Here is a 19,939-nt window from a genome sequence, read left to right as displayed (position 1 = left end):
ATAGATAGATAGATAGATAGATAGATAGATAGATAGATAGATAGATAGATAGATAGATAAGCAGCCTAACCCACAGGTTTTGAGTTATTACTGTTAGAGAGAATAAGCATTATATATTAATATAAGCTGCTGTGTCTTTTTTTCTGCATAGGGAAAGAGAATGAAAAGTGTCTAAAGCAGATATTGATACTCGATTATGATAGACTAAAAATAAATTACCAAATTGTTATTTAAAAGACTAGGATCTTTGGGAACAGTTTTTGTGTATGCAACTGCTTGGAAAAGTTATTTGGGGGGGATTATTCATGTTTGGATATGTTGATTGTGGGATTCTGGGACTTGTAGTTCAGTATGGATCCCTTTTCCAAGTTGTGATCTGCACTGAACTCAGGAGCATGTTTAATTCTAAACACACACACACACACACACACACACACACACACACCAAAACACCATTGCCTTATCAATAAAGGAAAACTGAAAGATAATATTACAGTGAGCCCTTGGTATCTACTGGGGTTTAGTTCATGGACTCCCCCCCCTCCCCGGTTGGATACTGAACTGCATGGATACTCAAGTCCCATGATATACAATGGCAGAGTAAATTGGCTTCATAGTTTTTTGTGGGTTTTTCAGACTATGTGGCCATGTTCTAGAACATGGCCAAATAGCCCGAAAAACCCACAAAAAAGTATGGATGCCGACCATGAAAGCCTTCGACTTGACATTAAAATGGCTTCCTTTATATAAAACAGAATTCATGTTTTTTAAAAAATATTTTTTAAGCATTAGATGGTTGAGTCCATGGATAAGGAATCTGTGGATACAGAAGACAAAGTGTAAGTCCAAAGAAATAACTGCACATCTGTTAACCATTCATGAGAACAAATATTTTAAAATAGGTAATTTTTGTTGAGTGTGGCCAATGAAAATGGAGCAGTGCATCACCACTTGCATCATATACTCATCTAGGCACTGGATACATGCAGGCTAAGATATTTTGCTGCGTGAGGCAGAATACATGATGACATCACGCTGTTGTCCAAGTGTAAGTGCATAGCTTACACTTATTGAATAGATCTTATTTATTAGGAATAATAGATCTTATTGATTAATCCCAACTAGAACAGACTCTATGAATCAATTATTAAATGATGAGTCAACATTTAGGTAAATCCCATTAATTCAATGAGTCTACTCTGGGTGGGTCTAACCATGCAATTTAAACACAGCTAGCTAAGATCTTTTAGCACCTGATGCAGAAAACCTCACAAGCATATCTCTCCCTCTCTCTCGTGTGTTAATAACAAAATAAACAATTAACCATTTGCTATCCTTTTATGATGCTCAGATATCTGCTGCCTGCCTCACTCTGCCTAATGGTAGGACAAGGCTTGGCTTCATGTGAATGAAGACATGTCTGTGCATGGGGAAATGGTTGCTCATAACTAAAACTCTGCCCTGAAAACACCCTTGACATCTTATAATACCTCTTCTTTCATTAAAAAAATGTAGTTCTAGTAGAAATATTATGCTGCTGGTGGTGAGTCAGTCATTTGAGGGCACTTTATTTAGCCTGTCATCTTGCCACTTTAAGAAGTCTAAACCTGACTTGATCTGTAAATTAAAGTACTATTATTATCAAACCTAATTTAAGTAATATGCCAGCATTTTGACAGACTGCCTTTTTCCCCCTTTGAAAATGTGCCAGTCTCACAGATCTCCTCCTAAACATACATGCCTCTATATAAGAATCAATGCAACGTTTGCATGGACCATTTTAGCAAATGACAAGTCTACATGCCAGGTTCTCATGGTGTCTAATTGCAGCTTCCTTGAATGTGTGCACATCAGAGTTTGAAAAAAAAAAAACACTACTTTTTTAGACTACCCTTCCCCTTGCTACCTCCTCCTCTCTTGCTGTTTTTGTGGACTGGTGACATGATCTATTAGATGTCAGGAAAGTTAAGAGCTAGGACGAGGACCTGATCCCTGTGTACCACAACATTCCATGGGCTGGATGGCATCAGGGATATTGCCATGTCTCCTGGCATCACTGGGTTCACGGCTGAAGCATCAGATGGTGTTTCACATGGTGACCCAGCTGTATTTTTCCTTTGCATTATGTGTGTTTACATAGCATAGCCATGATGCATTGGTGTGTGTGCAGAGATTGAACCTTTGGCTTTGCTTTTTTTAAAAAAAAAAAATCTCTGAACTTCAGACATTCCATGTTAATGGAAATGCCTTCTATATGGGAAGATGGAAATGTGTGGAGCACTTCATCAGTGGATCCCAGTATCTGCCACATTAATACTATTTGTTGTTCAAATTTATGTACCTGATTGCATCTGTTTCATGTTTATAGACTCATTGAATCATAGAGTTGGAAGAGACCACAAGGGCCATCCAGTCCAGCCCCCTGCTATGCAGGAAATCACAATCAAAGCATCCCCAATAGATGGCCCTCTAGCCTCTGATTAAAGACCTCCAAAGAAGGAAACTCCACTACACTCAGAGAATGTGTGTTTTGCTGTCAAACAGCTCTTACTGTCAAGAAGTCCCTCCTAACGTTGAGCTGGAATCTCTTTTCCTGTAGCTTGCATCCATTGTTCCATGTTCTAGTCTTGGGAGCAGCAGAAAACAAGTTTGCTCCCCTCCTCAATGTAACATCCCTTCAGATACTTAAACAGGACTATCATATCACCCCTTCACCTTCTCTTCTCCAGGCTAAACATACCCAGCTCCATAAGTCTTTCCTCATAAGGCATTGATTCCAGACCCTTCACCATTTTGGTCCCCCTCCACCAGATCCGCTCCACCAGATCCTTTTTGAATTATGGTGCCCAGAACTGGACACAGTATTCTAGGTGAGGTCTGACCAAAACAGAATAGAGTGGCACTGTTATTTCCCTTGATCTAGACACTATACTTCTGTTGATACAGCATAAAATCACATTGGTCTTTTTAGCTGCTGCATCACACTGCCAATTCATGTTCAATTTGTGGTCTACTAGGACTCCTAGATCCCTTTCACACATACTCTTGTTAAGCCAGGTGTCCTCCATCTTATATCTGTGCATTTCATTTTTCTGCTCTAAGTGCAGTACATTAAATTTCTCATTGTTGAATTTTGTTAGCTTTGGCCCAGCTTTCTCTTCTATTAAGGTCGGTTTGAATTTTGATCCTGTCCTCTGGAGTATTACCTATTCCTCCTAATTTGGTGTCATCTGCAAATTTGATAATCATGCCCCCAATTCTGTCATCCAAGTCATTGATAAAGATGTTGAATAGCACTGGGCCCAGGAGAGAACCGTATGGGACCCCACTGGTCACTTCTCTCCAGGATGAAAAGGAGCCGTTGTTGAGCACCCTTTGGGTTCAGCCAGTCAACCAATTACTAATCCATGTAACTGTTGCCTTGTCTAGCCCACATTTTACAAGCTTGTTTGCAAGAATGTCATGGAGAACCTAGTCAAAGGCCTTACTGAAATTGAGATATGCTATATCTACAGAATTATCTTTGTCTAAAAGATAAAGATAGTCCTTTGACATGAATGTCCAGTCATAACCGACTATAGAGGGCGGTGCCCATCTCCATTACTAAACCAAAGAGTCAGTGTTGTTCGAGGACTGCTCTGGTGGTCATGTGGCCAGCATGACTGCACCAAATGCTGTTACATTCCCACTGAGAAGTGGCACCTATCTATCTACTTGCATTTGCATGCTTTCAAACTGCTAGGTTGGCTAGGTTGACAAGTGACAAGAGCTCACCCCATCATGCAGCACTTGGGCCTTGAACTGCCAACAGATGTTCCTATCATTAGAACTGGCGTCTTAACCATAAGTAACTGCATCCCTTTGTCTACCAACTTGGTAATTTTATCAAAAAAGGAGATCAGATTAATCTGGCATGACTTGTTTCTCAGAAACCCATGTTGACTTTTTGTGATAATGGCATTGCTTTCTAAATGTTCAGACTCTGTGCTTAATGGTCTGCTCTGGAAGCTTTCCTGGTATTGATGTCACACCAAATTGGTCAATAATTGTTGGGATCCTCTTTTTTTCCTTTTTTGAAGATGGGAACAACGTTTGCCCTCCTCCAGTCTGCTAGGACTACTCCTGTTTTCCAGGAGTTCTCAAAAATTATTGCCAATGGCTCTGAGATTACATTTGCCAGTTCGTTTAATACCCCTGGATGTAGTTTATCTCATCCTGGAGATTTAAATTAATTTAGATTACCCAGGTATCCTGTACTTCCTCTTTACTTCATCTGTGCTGCATTTTTCCTATTGTGTCATCTGCTCCATTTCCCTCAGGTTGAGCACCCTGTTGTTTTAACATAAGTAAATACACAATATTATTTAAATAATGAAAGCAGTGCTCTGTTTGGTTAAGACTGATTGCATTTGGATTATTCCCTCTTTTAAGTATCTGAGGATCCTACATTCTTATTCCCAAGAACTCAATAGGCCAGCTCTTCTAAACATTAAACACCAAATTCACCACACTGATTACTCTCACAAACTGGGCTGAGCTTGGGGTGCCACCAGTCAGTTCACCATTTCAGTTATCTGCCTTTCCTTTTCTGTGCAGCAAACCAAACCTCTCTGTGTGTGTGCCTTCAAGTAATTTCTAACTTATGGCAACCCTAAGGCGATCCTATAATGGGATTTTCTTGGCAGATTTGTTCAGAGAAGGTTTGCCATTGACTTCTCCTAAAGCTGTGAGGATATGACTCACCCAAGGTCACAAAATGGATTACATGACCAAGCAAACCCTGGCCTCTAAAGTCGTCATCCAACACTCAAACCACTACGGCATACTGGCTTTCAAGCTTGGACCTCACCAAATGTGGTCACTCCTCACAAAATCCACAGCCAACATGTCTGAAGGATTCTGGGTGCAAAAAAGCAGTCCCACCCCCACCCACCCCTCCAGGGCTTTTGGATAGTGGTGGCAAAGGAAAGCAGTGCTAATTCTCTTGTAGCAGATGACATCTGTACAAAGTCTTAGTGTTATGTTAATTTACACCTCAGGGTGTTTTTCAGCATCCAGTATTTTTTAACAAAGGAGTCAGCAACTCATGTCAAGAAATACCACATTTATTTAGCAAGGATGTTATTCACACAGCAGAAGTCTACAGCGCCTTTTGGAATCAGCTCTTGCTGGTTGCAGCTGTTTTCAGATATTTCCAAATAACTGAGACAACATGTTCAGAATTGTTTTTGCCTCTGGATCACCTGGAAACCATCTGGCTGTTACCACTATAATCTGTGATGCTTAAAAGCACAACTACCAGAAAACACGCTAGAAAACCTCAGCTTATCTATATATACCAGGACATTGGAGTAAATGAGATTGAATACTATACCAATTATTGCATTTGCACTGATAAGTAGCTTACAGGGTGTTAATGGGAAACTAGTGTTGTTGTGTAGACATTCTGCATTTAGAACAAGGATTTTGATAGAAAATGGCTAAATAGGTAACAAGCTGGGCAGAGAGTGTACAAACATGCTGCCTTGCAGAACAGTAATCATCTGATAAATTGATTGAAAAATACATTGACTCTGATGAAAGATTTCATGCTGTGCAGCCAGAGAGGTCTGAGTGAACATCCTTTGCCATCAGCCTTAATCAACAGCTAAAGGTTCTCTGTGTATGAATCTATTTGCACACATAGAGTTATACTTCCACTGAAGTACATGAGGAAGGACTGCTCGGCAAGGTTCTCAAACAATTTCTGGAGTGTATTTTTATATCTTTACATCCTTGATTTCTACACCATTTTTCTCCCTAAATTGGGACTCAAGATCCTCAAAAAAGAAGAAAGAGAGAGAGAGAGAGAGAGAGAGAGAGAGAGAGAGAGATTGAATAACAGGTAAAAATGAACATGAGAGCCAGCATGGTTTGAATGTTGGGCTAAAACTCTGAGAGACAAGTGTTTGACTCTCCCTTCCATCATGGTAACCCTCTGGGTGACTCTGAGTAAGTCACACTCTCTTAGCCTCAAAGAAGGCAAAGGCAAACATCCTTTGAATAAATCTTGCCAGGAAAGCCCTATGAAAGAACTGCCAGAAGGCAGGGCTGACTTGAAGGTACATAACCTTCATAACATAACATAACAACAACAAAGATAAAACATTCTGCCCTGATTCCTACTGGTACTATGCACCAGTGGTTGACCTTCTCAAGGGTTGCACAGTGGTGGCAAAGGAAAATGGGGGGGGGGGGTGTCCAAGTAGCCTGTTTCTCCGGTGTTTAATTCCCTCATGGCTGCTGTCCCCATGGCCTTTTTAAAATCCTGCCACCACCTCCTGTATTGGTGTAACTATGTTGGTTTAGTGCACCAACATGATTCTGACCAATAAAATATTATTATAAAACCACAGTAACACACATTATGAAAACTTAATTGATTTAATAGCAATTTTGAAATTACTTCAGTGCAAAGTATACACACACATTCAAAGTTAAAAGCCCCTTCTTCAGCAGCTAGTCAGTTGTTGTTATGTGCCATCAAGTCATCTTTGACTTATGGCAACCCTAGGAATGAGAGACCTCCAGCACACCTGAATATTAGCAGCCCTTCTCAGGTCTTCAAACTCAGGGCTGAGGCTTCTTTGACTGAGTCTATCCATCCGTAATACAGTCTACTTCTTTAGCTAGTGCCTTCTACCTTACCAAGCCTTATCATTTCTTCTAATATGTCATGTCATCTTGTGATATGTCCAAAATACAATATCCTCACTTTACTCATTTTGACTTCTAGGTGGAATTCAGATTTTTTTGGTCTCCGACACATTTATTTATCTTTTTTGTCAGTCAATGGTATCCATGGAATTTTCCTCCAGACCAACATTTCAAATGAACTGGTTCCCTTTTGTGTCTGCTCTCGTCACTGTCCAGCTCCCAAAAGCTTTACATAGAAATCAGAATTACTGTGGCAGTTTTTGCTGCTTTTCTAAAGGGACATTTTGAAGAGCTCTCTCCAATAAAATGGAACTGTGGTCCACCCTTTTTGGGACCTTTGTTTTAAAAGAAAGTTTCTTTTTGCTCAGTAGTGTGACTTCCCAGTGTTTCCAGGATGTGAGATGATAGGCATTGTGTAATAAAGCATTCATACCATAAATTTAGGGACTTGGTTACTCAGCAGTTAAGATGCTGACTCTGACAACTGCAATGTTGGCAGGTTGGCAGTTCAAGACCCAAGTGCCATGTGACGGAGTGAAATCCCGTCATTAGTCTCAGCTTCTGCCAACCTAGCAGTTTAAAAGCATGTAAAAGTGTAATGAGATAAATAGGTACCACTTTGGTGGGAAAGTAACAGTGTTCTGTGCAGTCATGCTGGCCACATGATCACAGAGTTGTTTTTGACAATGCTGGCTCTTCAGCTTAGTAATGGAGATGAGCCCCAGCTGCTACAGTCAGACATGACGGCAGCCATGTCAAAGGGAAAACCTTTACCTTTTTTAAACCATAATTTTAGGAGTGTAGGCCATATGATTAAAATGAAAGCACCTTGTACCAGTGTCCCCCCCCCTTTTTGGCAAAAATGAGAAATACATTCATAAACAGTAAATAAACAGAAATCAAAATTCCTATTGAGAGCTGGCATAGCATAAGGCTTTGCAAGTACAATTCTGTAGGATTTTGGAGAGAACTGAGGCAGCCAGAATGGTGGGGGTGAGACTGGAGGACTGTGTCTCCACATCATTTTGGGATTGTTGCACAGTCTAGAGGGCACTAAGCGTGGTCAACCTGGTTAGTACTTGGATAAGAGACTGCTAATGGTTGCCAGGTGCTGTAGGCTATATTTCAGAGAAAGGAACTGACAAAACCACCCCTGAGTATTTCCTGCCTAAGAAAATCCTATGAAATTCATGGAATTACCCTAAATTGACAGGTGCCTTGAATCACATACATACACTGAGGGGACACTTGCATAAGCAGGAGTTGGAGATCTCCTTATGCAAGCCAGTAAAGAACATAGTTCCTAGCACAAGCCAAAAAATATGCATGCATAAAGCCCCAATGAGTTTCTGTCATATATAAACTATGATGCATTATAAGCAAGGTTCCTCCAAGGTGTCTCTTTCAAATCTTAGCCACCCACTTTTATAAAAAATAGTCTCTTGTAGATTTGAATGAGCCACAACCTCACCCATGAATTATAGAAGAGATTGGAAGAGACCCCAAGGGCCATCCAATCCAATCCCCTGCCATGCAGGAACTCACAATCAAAGTATTCCCCCTTCTTGCCACAGATGGCCATCCAGCCTCTGTTTAAAGACCTCCAAAGAAGTCTTTGAGACAAACTAGAGCAATTCTGAATGTGACCTTTTACATTTACATTATTGATTCCTCCCAAGAACTTGCTCCAAGTCCAGGCAAGCAAGAAATCGCCTGTTGTAATTGCTGCCACTTGTTTTGTGAAAAGTTAGCAAATAAATAATGTTCTTGCTCAGGTGGATATGCCCCACTATGGGATCAGAAGAAATGAAAAGAAAATGAATGGCAGACTCTTTAGAAGCAGATTGTCCTCTTTGGAAGCCATTAGCGACTTAAAAGATTTCTTAAACATCTTTCCCTCAGGAGTTAGAAAGCAACTTTCATCCTGTCACAGAGATAAATTGCTGGTGGTCTATTTTGTCCTTCTAAATACCATTTTCCTTTATCAGTCTACACCATTCTTTCATTAACTGTCTGGTGAAAATCCTTGTCCTTCCTGTCCACCTTTTTTATGTTGAAAGTGTTCTGTCTAGATCTGCACTATATCAGCTATGTAAATCAGCACATTTCCAGCAGCCTGATTTCTCTTTGTGATCTGGGTAGGATAATTTGTTCAGCCTCCTCCCAGGGAGTGTAATTTAAGCCGATTCTTTTGTGGGAGTATTGAGAGACTACTTTAATTTCCATATATGAGAGAAACCCACCCTTTGCCTCATCTCACATCTCAACCTGTCTCAGCATAAGATTGATTCTGTGGTGGATAATCATCTTGTGCACATCATGGGAGCATTTGCTATGATAATGCTGAGGATCTGAAATTTGGGGACATTCTCATTCCAAAGCTGAACTGGAAAAGAAGGGGATAACATTTGACATGATTCTGTTAAAAAGGCTCTAGTTTTGGAGCTCTTTCAATGGCACAGAAATGGGAGAGAATGTTGACAAGAGAGGTGGGATGAAAGTCTGCTTCAAAATGGCTGTTACAGGCCTGGTTCAGATGGGCCACAAGTGCGGTTTCGGTACCAAAATTAGGGTTGAAGAGCATGCGGCAACTGCATGCTCTGCAACCCTAATACGTATGGACGGTATCATTGTTATGTGGTGCCGTCCATACGTGACGCATGTGCATGACAAGCGCAGCACCACGTCCACACTTCTGGGCACCAAGCTTGCGTCACGAGCACGTCATAATGTGCCAATGGTGCACTAATGACATCCTCCCAACGCGCCGAAAAGAACCCGCTTTTAGCAAGTTATTTTTGGAGTGGAGGGAGCCCACATGGTTTGATTGCTTTTGGCTCCCTCTGGAGAGAGAATGGGTGGCTCCAGATCACCCCTTTGGGGCGGTCTGTGCCACACCATAGTCTTTCTTTCTTTCTTTCTTTCTTTCTTTCATTTGTTCTTCAACCTTTATTAGGCATACAACACCATACATTTACAATAAAACTTCAGGGTCATTATTATGAAATTTAAGCCATAAATTTATGGTGAATAATAATAATAATAATAATAATAATAATAATTTATTTGTACCCTCCTCTTCAGCCAAGGCTATCAGAGCGGCTTACAATTTGTTAATCAGATATTTCCCTGCCCTCAGGCTTACAATCTAAAAAAGACAGACACAAAATGAGAAGGAAATGGCAGTAGGGAAGGGGAAAAGTCCAGCAGATCTACCCTCGGAGGCCTGTTGAAGCTGCTTTGCCTCTCTCGCCCCAAGATGGTGGCTAAAGGGAGGGCCTTCTTCTTGGCAGGCAAGGCCTGATGGAGCTGGCTTGCCTCTCTCTCCCTAAGATGGTGGCTGAAGGACTTGCAAAATGAGGATCTTCTTCATTCATTGGGTGCACCATTGTCCCAGGTCAGAATGTTGAAAAAACATTACAGTTCAGCTTGGCTCCAAGGCTGAACCTCACCTTTTTCCATCCTCTGAAGCTTCAAGTATCTACCCTATTGATAGTAACTGAGGAACCAATTACTGCCTATGCTTTTTTAAAAAACAAAACAAAACTTTTTCTCATTAAGGCAGAATTGGATGTAATTTCCTTACATTCTGTAGCCTTCCAAATTTCAGATTAATTTTTTGTGTTGCTGGATATTGTGTTTTAAGCACAAATAACTGTGTGCATAAGGGCCAGTATGGTGCAGCAGTTTGAGTGTTGAACTATGTCTTGGAAGACAAGGTTCAAATCCCTGCTCAGCCATGGAAGCACACTAGATGGCCTTGGGTGAGCCATATTCTTTCATCCTCAAAGGAAGGCAAACCAGCTATGAAGAAACCTTGCCAAGAAACCCCTGTAATAAGTTTACCTCTCTTTCCTGTTCCCTCCACCTTTCCAAGCATTGTTGTCTTTTCTGTTCAATCATGCCTTCTTAAGATGTGGCCAAAGCCTCAATTTCATCATCTTGGCTTCTAGAGGGGATTTCAGGCTTGATCTATTCAAGGACACATTTGTTTGTCTTTTGGGCTGTCCATGGTATCCTTAGCACTCTTCTCCAGCACCAGATCTCAAAATTAGTTGATTTTCTTCTTATGTTGCCATGAGTTGAGGTTGACTCAAGGGCAGTTAACAACAACAACAGTCAGCTACCCACTAGCAAGACTGACATGCTGTCTGTCATTTGGCTGTGCTTTTCAAGGTCTCTGAGAACACAGAAGAAGGTGTGTTGTGTTTTGGGGGTCTCTTTGACTATGGAGTTTATCAGGAAAAGGGGTTTAAATTGCAGGAACAGGGGTTTAAATTGGAAAAAAACCACAGAAGCGGAGTGATTTTCACATGATGTCATTGTTAAAGTGGTGTTAGCTTGAATGGAAAGTAGACAGAAAGCAGACAAAAACCACTCCTTTTTACTTTTGGAAAATCCCAAAAGTAAAAAGGAGTGGCTTTTGTCTACATTCCGTTTGGGTTAACACCACTTTAACAATGACATGTGTGAAAAGCAACCTGCTTTTGCGGGTTTTGTCCAGCTTTTAAATCTCATCTTTGCATGGGATTTCCCCTATGATAAACTCCTATGTTTCTTTCATAGGCATATTGGGTGTGGGTTGGGGTGATTGTTTTTGGCTGTGCTAGCTAGTAGCCACTAGCTCTATATAACTGCTGCCTCAATCTTTGGAGTTCAGTCTCTCAGGGCCAGTAGTGCATGCCTTGTGGTGCACACAGTCATATGTTATTACAGTCTGAAAGAGATGTTTAAAAAACAGCAACTGCAGGAATGGAGGCAATGTGTGTGTGCAGTATTTGTCTTCTTCCCAGGAAACCTCACTGACTCCACTTGCAGCAAGTGCAAAGTGGCGGCTCTCTTGGAACAGAAGGTCAACACACTGCAGCTATATGTTGAGACTCTTCAACACATCAGAAAACATGAGGATAGAACAGAGGGAGAATTGATCCTACAGACCAAGTGGGAAGAAACTGCCAAAAAAAATGAAGAAGGCTGTAACACTGATGGAGGACCCCGGAGGACAGTCACCATCAGAAGCAGACCATGCACAAGGAATTGGGATTGCACCAGCTAAGCAATTGCTGCCTGCATCTTCCTGAGGATAATAGTGGAGAAGAGGTGCAAAAAACAGGAAACCAGAAGCAAGAGACACTGCATGTCAGGGAAGGAGCCAATCTAACTACCAGCTGCAGCAAGAAGAAAAGAAAGCTGCTGGTGTTGGGGGTTTCATTCCTCAGAGGTATAAAGGGAACTGTGAGCCAGCAGACAAGATGAATTGAGAAGTATGCTATCTTCCTGGCACATGTATCCAGGGTGTTGCTGACAGGTTAAATAAATGGGGCACGTGCCCATGGCGTGTGCGCACTGCCATGCCACTACATACACTAGCCCCGTTCACTTGAATGGGACTTGAGCATACGTGGTATTGGGCTTACGCGGGGGGAGGGTCCGGAACAGATCCCCCACGTAAGCCAAGGGCGCATTGTATTCTGGGCTGGTCCGGCTTTGTCTGGAGTACTGTGTTCAGTTCTGGGCACCTCATTTTAAGAAGGATATAGACAAGTTGGAGCAGGTTCAGAGAAAGTCAACAAGGGCCCTATTCCCACTGAGGTTTAAATCAGATCATATGGAATTATGATCCGATTTAAACCACTTTAGTTCCCATTGATGAATCGATTTGGAATCGATTCGCCAAAGGGGGTTAGGGTTTTCCCCCATTAAAGCCGCATTTAAAAGATGATGGGTTTTCCGCTTCTTTTTGGGCTGAATTGATCACAATCAATTCAGCCCAATGGAAATGAAGGGCAGAATCGAATCCGCTGTCAGAGACAGGGAGATGACAGGGGCATCTGGAATGGCCCCTGCTATCTCCCTGTCACCGGCCTCCCTTGCTCCCTCCTCCTCCCTCAGTCTCCCTCCCCACTGCCACCCTTGGATCGCGCGATCCAAGGGTAGCGGTGGCCCGAGAGGGGCCCTATGGGTTCTTCTTCCTCCCCTCCCTCCCTCCCTCCCTCCCTCCCTCCCTCCCTCCACTGGCATACCTGGCTGGGTGCTGGTGGTCCGGCAGGAGCAGCGGCGATGGGTATCTCCTCCGGTCCTCCTCCTCCTCCAGGCCGGTCCTCCTTCCCTGCCTGCCCGCCTCTCTCTTTCTGCCCAGGCCTCCTTCTAAGGAGGCCTACTGGGGCAGAGAACTCCTAGAGAATGAGGCTGGGCAGTGAGAAAGGTCTGGCCTGGAGGAGGAGGAGGACCTTAGTAGAGGGCCAGCCCTAAGCCCTGAGAGCTGCCGCCGCCACCAAAATCGGGACCCATCCACCAGCAGCACAGATAGGGTGGCTGGCTGGCAGAGGGAGGGAGGGAGGGAGGGAAGTGGGGAAGGAAGGGGAGGATGGAGAAGGAAGGAAGGAAGGAAGGAAGGAAGGAAGAGGGAAGGGTTTTTTTTCTTTTTCTTTCCTCCTCCATCCATTCTCTCTGTGGCCGTTTTTCCTCTTTTCTCCCTTTAATGTGAATGACAAAGGGGAGTAAATGGCCCCAGAGAGAATTCGCTTTCAAAATAATCCAGTTTCAAACTGGATTAATTTGTAAGTAGGAATGGGCCCAAGGATTATAAGACATGTGAGGGTCATTTCCAATACAGTTTGCTCTGAAGCATGATTCAGGGCAAACGACCCTTGTTCTCATTTGAAACTGCTTTTTGATCGATTCCAGGAGGAAAGAAGAGGGACAAACACAAAAAACCTGGGGTTTCCTGACACTAGGGTTTTGTTTTGTTTTTTGGTTTTTTTAGAAGAACCAATTCTGAAGCATGCCCAATAAGTGGGAACACCAGATCAGAATCTATTCTTTTAAAAAACAACAACAATAGAATTGATGGAAAAATAAATATATTGCTAAAGCAACTACTGGTGATGTACCAGAGCAGAAGCAAAGTTGCATTCCACACCAGATCAATTTGGAGTGAAATCGAAGTGAGCTTGAAAGCGAATGCTGTGAATTCACTTTTTTTCCGAATTCATCAAAATGAGGAGTCACTATGGATTCACTCCGGAAGCACCACAGAAGGAGCTCCCATAGAAAGGAATCGCGGTATAATGTGAATTCGCATCGTTGGACCCGCAGTCACCCTGGAACTGAGCTGCAAAAACCTCCATATGATAAACACCTGTGACTATATATGTGTGGTAAAAACTGTTAGTAGGTTTTGTTTTTAAACTAGAATTCCAAAGTGTGTGAGAGGTATAAGTTCCACTGACAGACCTAAGTCTGGAGAAGTTACAATGCTTAAAATTTGGGCTGTCAAACAAATAAACAGCTGCTAAACTGCTACTTTTCTACCTTATGGCAAAGCTGAAACATTCCTGCTTTATATATTATTCAAAGGTATTGAAATTGGTAAAATCTGATTGGTTGTAAAGTGGACATGTCATGTTTATCTGCTGGTTCTTTTTTCAGAATGAGGAGGACAGCCCTCACATCTGGCTCAAAGCTGATGTGCAAAGGGTTTAGAGATGTTCCTCCCTACTCCAAACCCTGCTCTGTCCTCAGCGTTCTTACATCTTAGGGATTCTCCACCGCATGAACACTATTTATTGGGATATTACTACAAGGGGTAGTGGTATCACCTTGTTTTCTCTGATCAGTGGATGGAGATGACAATAGAAACCCCAACCATGTGCCAATTGCCTACTGATGAGGAAGGGCATCAATGCATGAAAGAAATCCCTGCTGTAATTTCTGAAAGCATAATCTGATTGGTGGTAAGAGCATGGAGGCATGCCTACCCAACATTCTTCCCAATGGGGAAAGGAGTCTGGCAGGCAAAACCTGCTGGGCTGAAGAAGGAGCTGCAGGAATGTTCCCACTGCAGACACCTAGAACTGGGAGCTGGCTTTGTCCCCAAGTACTTTCCCATGTGCTTGGCCAAAAAAAAGGAAGAATTAGAATTTTTCAGCAAACGTTTTTCATAATTTTTCATCCCTCTCCCTCATAGATAACTGCTCAAACATTGCAACGTTTCTGAGCTTTAAATCTATTGCAACTCTCCAGTACAACTGGTTAGGACACCACATGTTTTACATGGAGTAAAAACTCTTGGGTTGATACCAGCATTTCTATGTACACCAGGGAATGACACCTTGGCAGCCTGCTGCCTGTCATGACCAATCACCAGTTTTCACTGTTGTGGTGTCCTTCAAATGGGCTGTCTTGTGGCCATGCTGATGGGAATTGTAGTCTTTACCATCTGGAAGACATTGTAGACAGTATAAACTTCCATACCTCAACAATTCAGCCTGTGTATCAAGCTGCTTTCTGTATGTCTGTCAAGGCTGTTGTGTTTCTTTTGCTCTTTGTTTTGTATGCATTGGCTGTGTACATCTTTCTTTTACCATTTGTTCTTTAAGTCTCAACAAATATGTTCAACAGTTTGAAAGACACAGATGAAGATCTAGTCCCTGAACCAAGATGGCCCTAACAGAAGAGCACAATCCAACTGCCTGGGTTGTTAATTATGCATTCCCTCCCCCTTCATGTTGTTCAGACTCTGAACAATATGCATGACTGATGATAACTTGGATCTTGTTATAGCAGCTTTCATTGTACCTAAAGAAACAAACAGTTTATATATATTTCTAGAAATGTGCATATGTTCAACTAATGCATGGGTATTCCAGCATGAAGTAACATGTCTACAGTGAGGAGTTGATCACAAAATTGGCACATGCTGGGGCATTGGTGAAAAACCTTTGACCCTTTTTTTACCCCTTTTAGATTCCAAGTCCCGACTTCTGGTTGGGACATGGCACCTCGCTGAACGGATTCCAGACAGCTCTGGGAATGTTCTGTTTGGTTGCGGGATTGAGGCTCTTAAATTAATTTTGGAGTCTCAGAATTTCCCCCCAGAGAAGGGGGGAATCAGAGGGGGCTCGATGGAGGGCTCATTCGGATACCCCAGCACTGGAAACAGAAATAGACCCGCATAGGAAGAACGCAGGGAGAAGGCAGGGGAACGGAGCCTGAAGAGCAATCCACGCCCGCGCTATAAACTTTAACAGGAAGCCTTAGGCTCCTCATACAGAGGTGTCTGCCAACTTTCTAAACGTATTTTTTTGGAGTTGAAGAAGAAACAAATTAACGCTGATTTAGCTTCTCTTCGGAAAGTAACTGCTACAAATTAACCATCTACCTGTGAGTTTGAGGGAGACTCTTTCTTCTTCGAAAAATATTTTTGTTATTGATTAACAGAATCTTTCTGGTTACTATCTGAGATCTAACAGAGACTGGTGGGATGATTGTATTAATCCGAATGCTAAAGGAGTTATAGAAATATGGAGCTGAAATATATTTATTAGTGACTGTTCTTATACTCTAATTGTTCTCTGGACGTTGGGACTCTTATAAATAATTGAGTGTTGACTTTTTGAAGATTTGATGGAAATAACCGGAACTGCAATAACTAATTAGCTGATGTTGTTTGGCAGAATTTAATAGTGGACTATAACATTGGAAAATTCAATCTAAAGAGTTATACTGAGGAAGACTCCTTTTTCTTTTATAATTTAAATGGCTTGGAATTTGGGATCGTACAGCTTTGAAGGTCCAATGAGTTTGCTAAATTGGACTGCCCTTGGATAAATTAGATTAATCAGATTGCCCTTGAAAACGCACCTGTGTCGAGGACGTGTGAGTGCAGATGAGGAGGAGGAGAGAATAGAAGGTAAACAACGCTGGAGGACTGAGAGATGGATAGACAAGGTGGATTGAAGAAGATACCCAGGAGACGTTTGTGACGTGAGAGGAAGTGACGGGTTTGGTGAAGGAAGGCAGAAGAAGATCTGGAGGACTGGGAGCAGACAACAATTAATATAGAGAGTCAGCATGATGGGAGCAGAAATGATGGGTTTGTGAAAGGAAGTAGGAAAAAGGGCTGGAGGACTGGGAGCAGACAACGACTGAGATAGAAAGTGAATGCGACAGGAGCGGAAGTGACGGGTTTGTAGAAGGAAGAAGGATTGGAGGACTGGGAGCAGACAACGATTAGTATAGAGAGGCAACGTGACATGAGTGGAAGTAAAGGTGCCTGTGGAAAGAAGGTCTGGAGAACCGGGACCAGATAAGGATCATTATAGAGAGGCAACGGAAAGGAACTGTTGGGGTGGACTGAAACCTGGTAGAAAGAGGGCGACGATTTAAGGGACTACAGATATTTGGAATACAAGCTGTAAATATAAATAGTAAATATAAATAGTAAATTGTAACGAACAGGAGGACGGGTGGTTCTTGGTTTTTGGTTTGAAAATTTAATATATACAAGGTAAGATAAACTTATTTGGAAGTAGTTTAGGCGGAACAGTTTCTCCCTTCTCTCTTCTCTATACTGATTTAAATTTAGAAACCTGATATTTTAAGAACGGTAGAAATTGTTTGGCATTGTGTTAGCTGGGATTCCAGTCTCAGTAGAAAATAGATTGGGGGTAAAACTGATAATGAACACAAGGAAACAAGCACAGAAAGGAAACCCTCAGAATATAAATCAAAGAAGATTGTCACTGGATAAAGATAAGGTTTTAGATATGTATGATTTAATTCTAGAAAAAATAGAGAAATTAAATCTTAATATGAACAGTTTGTCAAAGGAACTTACCAACAATTTGTCAAAGGAACTTACGAATTTTAAAAAGGAAATTAAACATGGGATCAGAGAAGATTTGAAAGAAATAAATCAGACTGTGGACAAATTACTTATTGATGTACAAAAAACAAAGCAAATTTTAGAATTTTGAAATGAAAAGTTGAAGAATGAAGTGACAAAAATAAAGAACAAAGAGGATATTGAGTTGGATGAAAAAGCGATTGGGAATTGGAAATTTAAAGAAAGATCAGTGAAAATTAGAGGAATTCCAGAACAAAAGGATGAAAATTGGTACGAAAAACTGATTGAAGCAATAGCTACCTTTCTGGATAGAGATACTGAGACCTTTGAGAATGAAATAGATAAATTGTATAGAGTGAACTCTTCTGTCGCAAGACAAAAAGGTCTACCATGTGATGTTGCGGTATTTTTTGTCAGGAAAACAATGAGAGATAAATTTTTGAACAGACATAACGAAAATCCATTTCAATATGAAGGAGTGGAATTGAAGGTTTTAAAGGACATACCAGGTAGACTGCTGCAGAAAAGAAAAGATTATAATGGATTAACAGCTGTTTTAAGATCAGAAAAGATCCCCTACAGGTGGGAAATTCCCGAAGGTCTCACTTTTTGGTGGTGGAAAAAAAGCATCAGGATTTTCACAGTAGAACAAGCCAAAGCGTTTTAAAGACAAATAAAAGGAGAACAGTTAAGAAAAAAGGAAGGAAGGAGAGGAAGAAAGTGGTCAAGGAAGTACCGGAAACCCCAGTATGGTTCTAAATAACAGGAAGGACCAAGTGGACGATGTGCAGGAATTGCCGGACTTAGAACTGGAATACGATGATCAAGACCTTGTACAAGAGGAATTGAGATTGAAAAGGGAAGAGTTAGAAGAGAGAAGGGAGATTTGAAAAGTTATTTTATTTTAGGGGTTAATAGTATAATTCTTTCCTTGTGGATCCGAAATTAATTTCATATCTGTGTCAATATAATCTCTCTATTTTAACACATTTTTGTTAGAAATAAACTTTTTCTGGAAATATTTGGTTGAAATCTAATTCAGGGGATATATTTTGGATATGGCACAACATTTAAATTTTTTAACATGGAATGTCCAGGGGATGAACACCCCCCAAAACAGGAATTTTTTTTCATTATCTCCAAAATTTAAAACTGGACATAATATGTTTACAAGAAACGAGAGTAAAAGAAAAAGATAAAAAACACTTAAGATGTATGAAATTAGGTCAATTGTTCTCAGCAAATTCTAAATACAAAAGAAAGGAGTAGCCATATATATAAATATGAAACATGAGGCAAGAGAAATATACAAAGATAATGAAGGAAATTTTGAAATAATTGAACTTTTAAGTAATGGACGTAAAACACTGATAGTTGGAGTATATGGACCGCTGGAAAGCAAAAATAAATTCTTTAAAAAGTTAAAATCTAAAATTTTGCAACAAGAATGTGATTCTATAATTTTAATGGGAGATTGGAATGGTGTAATTGATCCAAGTATAGACAGATTTTCGGGAGGGAAAATAGAAAACAGCAGGAAAAATTACCTAAAGAATTTTTTGAACTAAAAGAATTATTAGTAGTTGAAGACATATGGTGAACAAAATATGGGAATAGTAGGGATTACACCTTCTTTTCTAACCCACACAAAACCTGGTCTAGGATTGATATGATTGTGATGTCAACTCATCTAAATTCAAAAATTCAAGAAGTCAAGATTTTACCCAGATTATTGTCAGATCATATAAATTAAAATTAAATTTTGGCATAAAAACTGAATATAATTGGAGACTAAATTCGAATTTATTGTTGAATGAAGAATTGATTAAGGAACTAAATATAGTTATAGATAATTATTTTGAGGAGAATTTAGATAAAGGTACCTCAATACAGATTGTATGGGACGCCCATAAGGCGGTGATTAGAGGATGGATGATTACAAAAACAGCCGAAATTAAGAAAAAGAAGGAATAAAAATTGAACAAATTAAATGAAGAATTGAGGAAAAGATATTTAAAAAAAACAACCAAAGAATAAGAATGTATCTTTAGAAATTAAGCATTTAGAAAAGCAAATATCAATATTACTAATTGAGGAGATGGAAAAAATTGAAATTCCTAAAACAAAGATATTTTGAATCTGCCAATAAAATGGGTAAATTATTGGCATATCAGATCAGAAAAGAAAAAGCCAAAAGACATATTGCGGCAATAAAAGAAGGAGGAAAAATACATACAAATCAAAATAGTATTAAAAAAATATTTGTGCAGTATTTTAAAGATTTGTTTAAAGAACCTAATATGAACCATAATAAAATCATATCATATTTGGAATCTCAAAAGTTAAAAATATTAACGGAAGAACAAAAGCAAATATTGAATCAACCAATAACAATGATAGAGTTGACTGAAGCAATAAATAGAAGTAAATTAGGAAAATCCCCTGGACAGGACGGTTTTCTGAATGAATATTATAAAAAATGTCAAAATCATATAAGAGACCCACTGTTACGAATAATGAATGAAATACAAATAGGAAATATCCCACAGACTTGGACACAATCCGACATTACATTGATATCTAAAGAAGGGAAAGATCCGACTTTACCAAAGA

The sequence above is a fragment of the Sceloporus undulatus genome, unplaced genomic scaffold (assembly GCF_019175285.1).
Source record: "Sceloporus undulatus isolate JIND9_A2432 ecotype Alabama unplaced genomic scaffold, SceUnd_v1.1 scaffold_19, whole genome shotgun sequence".
NCBI classification, from domain to species: domain Eukaryota; kingdom Metazoa; phylum Chordata; class Lepidosauria; order Squamata; family Phrynosomatidae; genus Sceloporus; species Sceloporus undulatus.
This window is presented reverse-complemented; position numbering follows the sequence as displayed.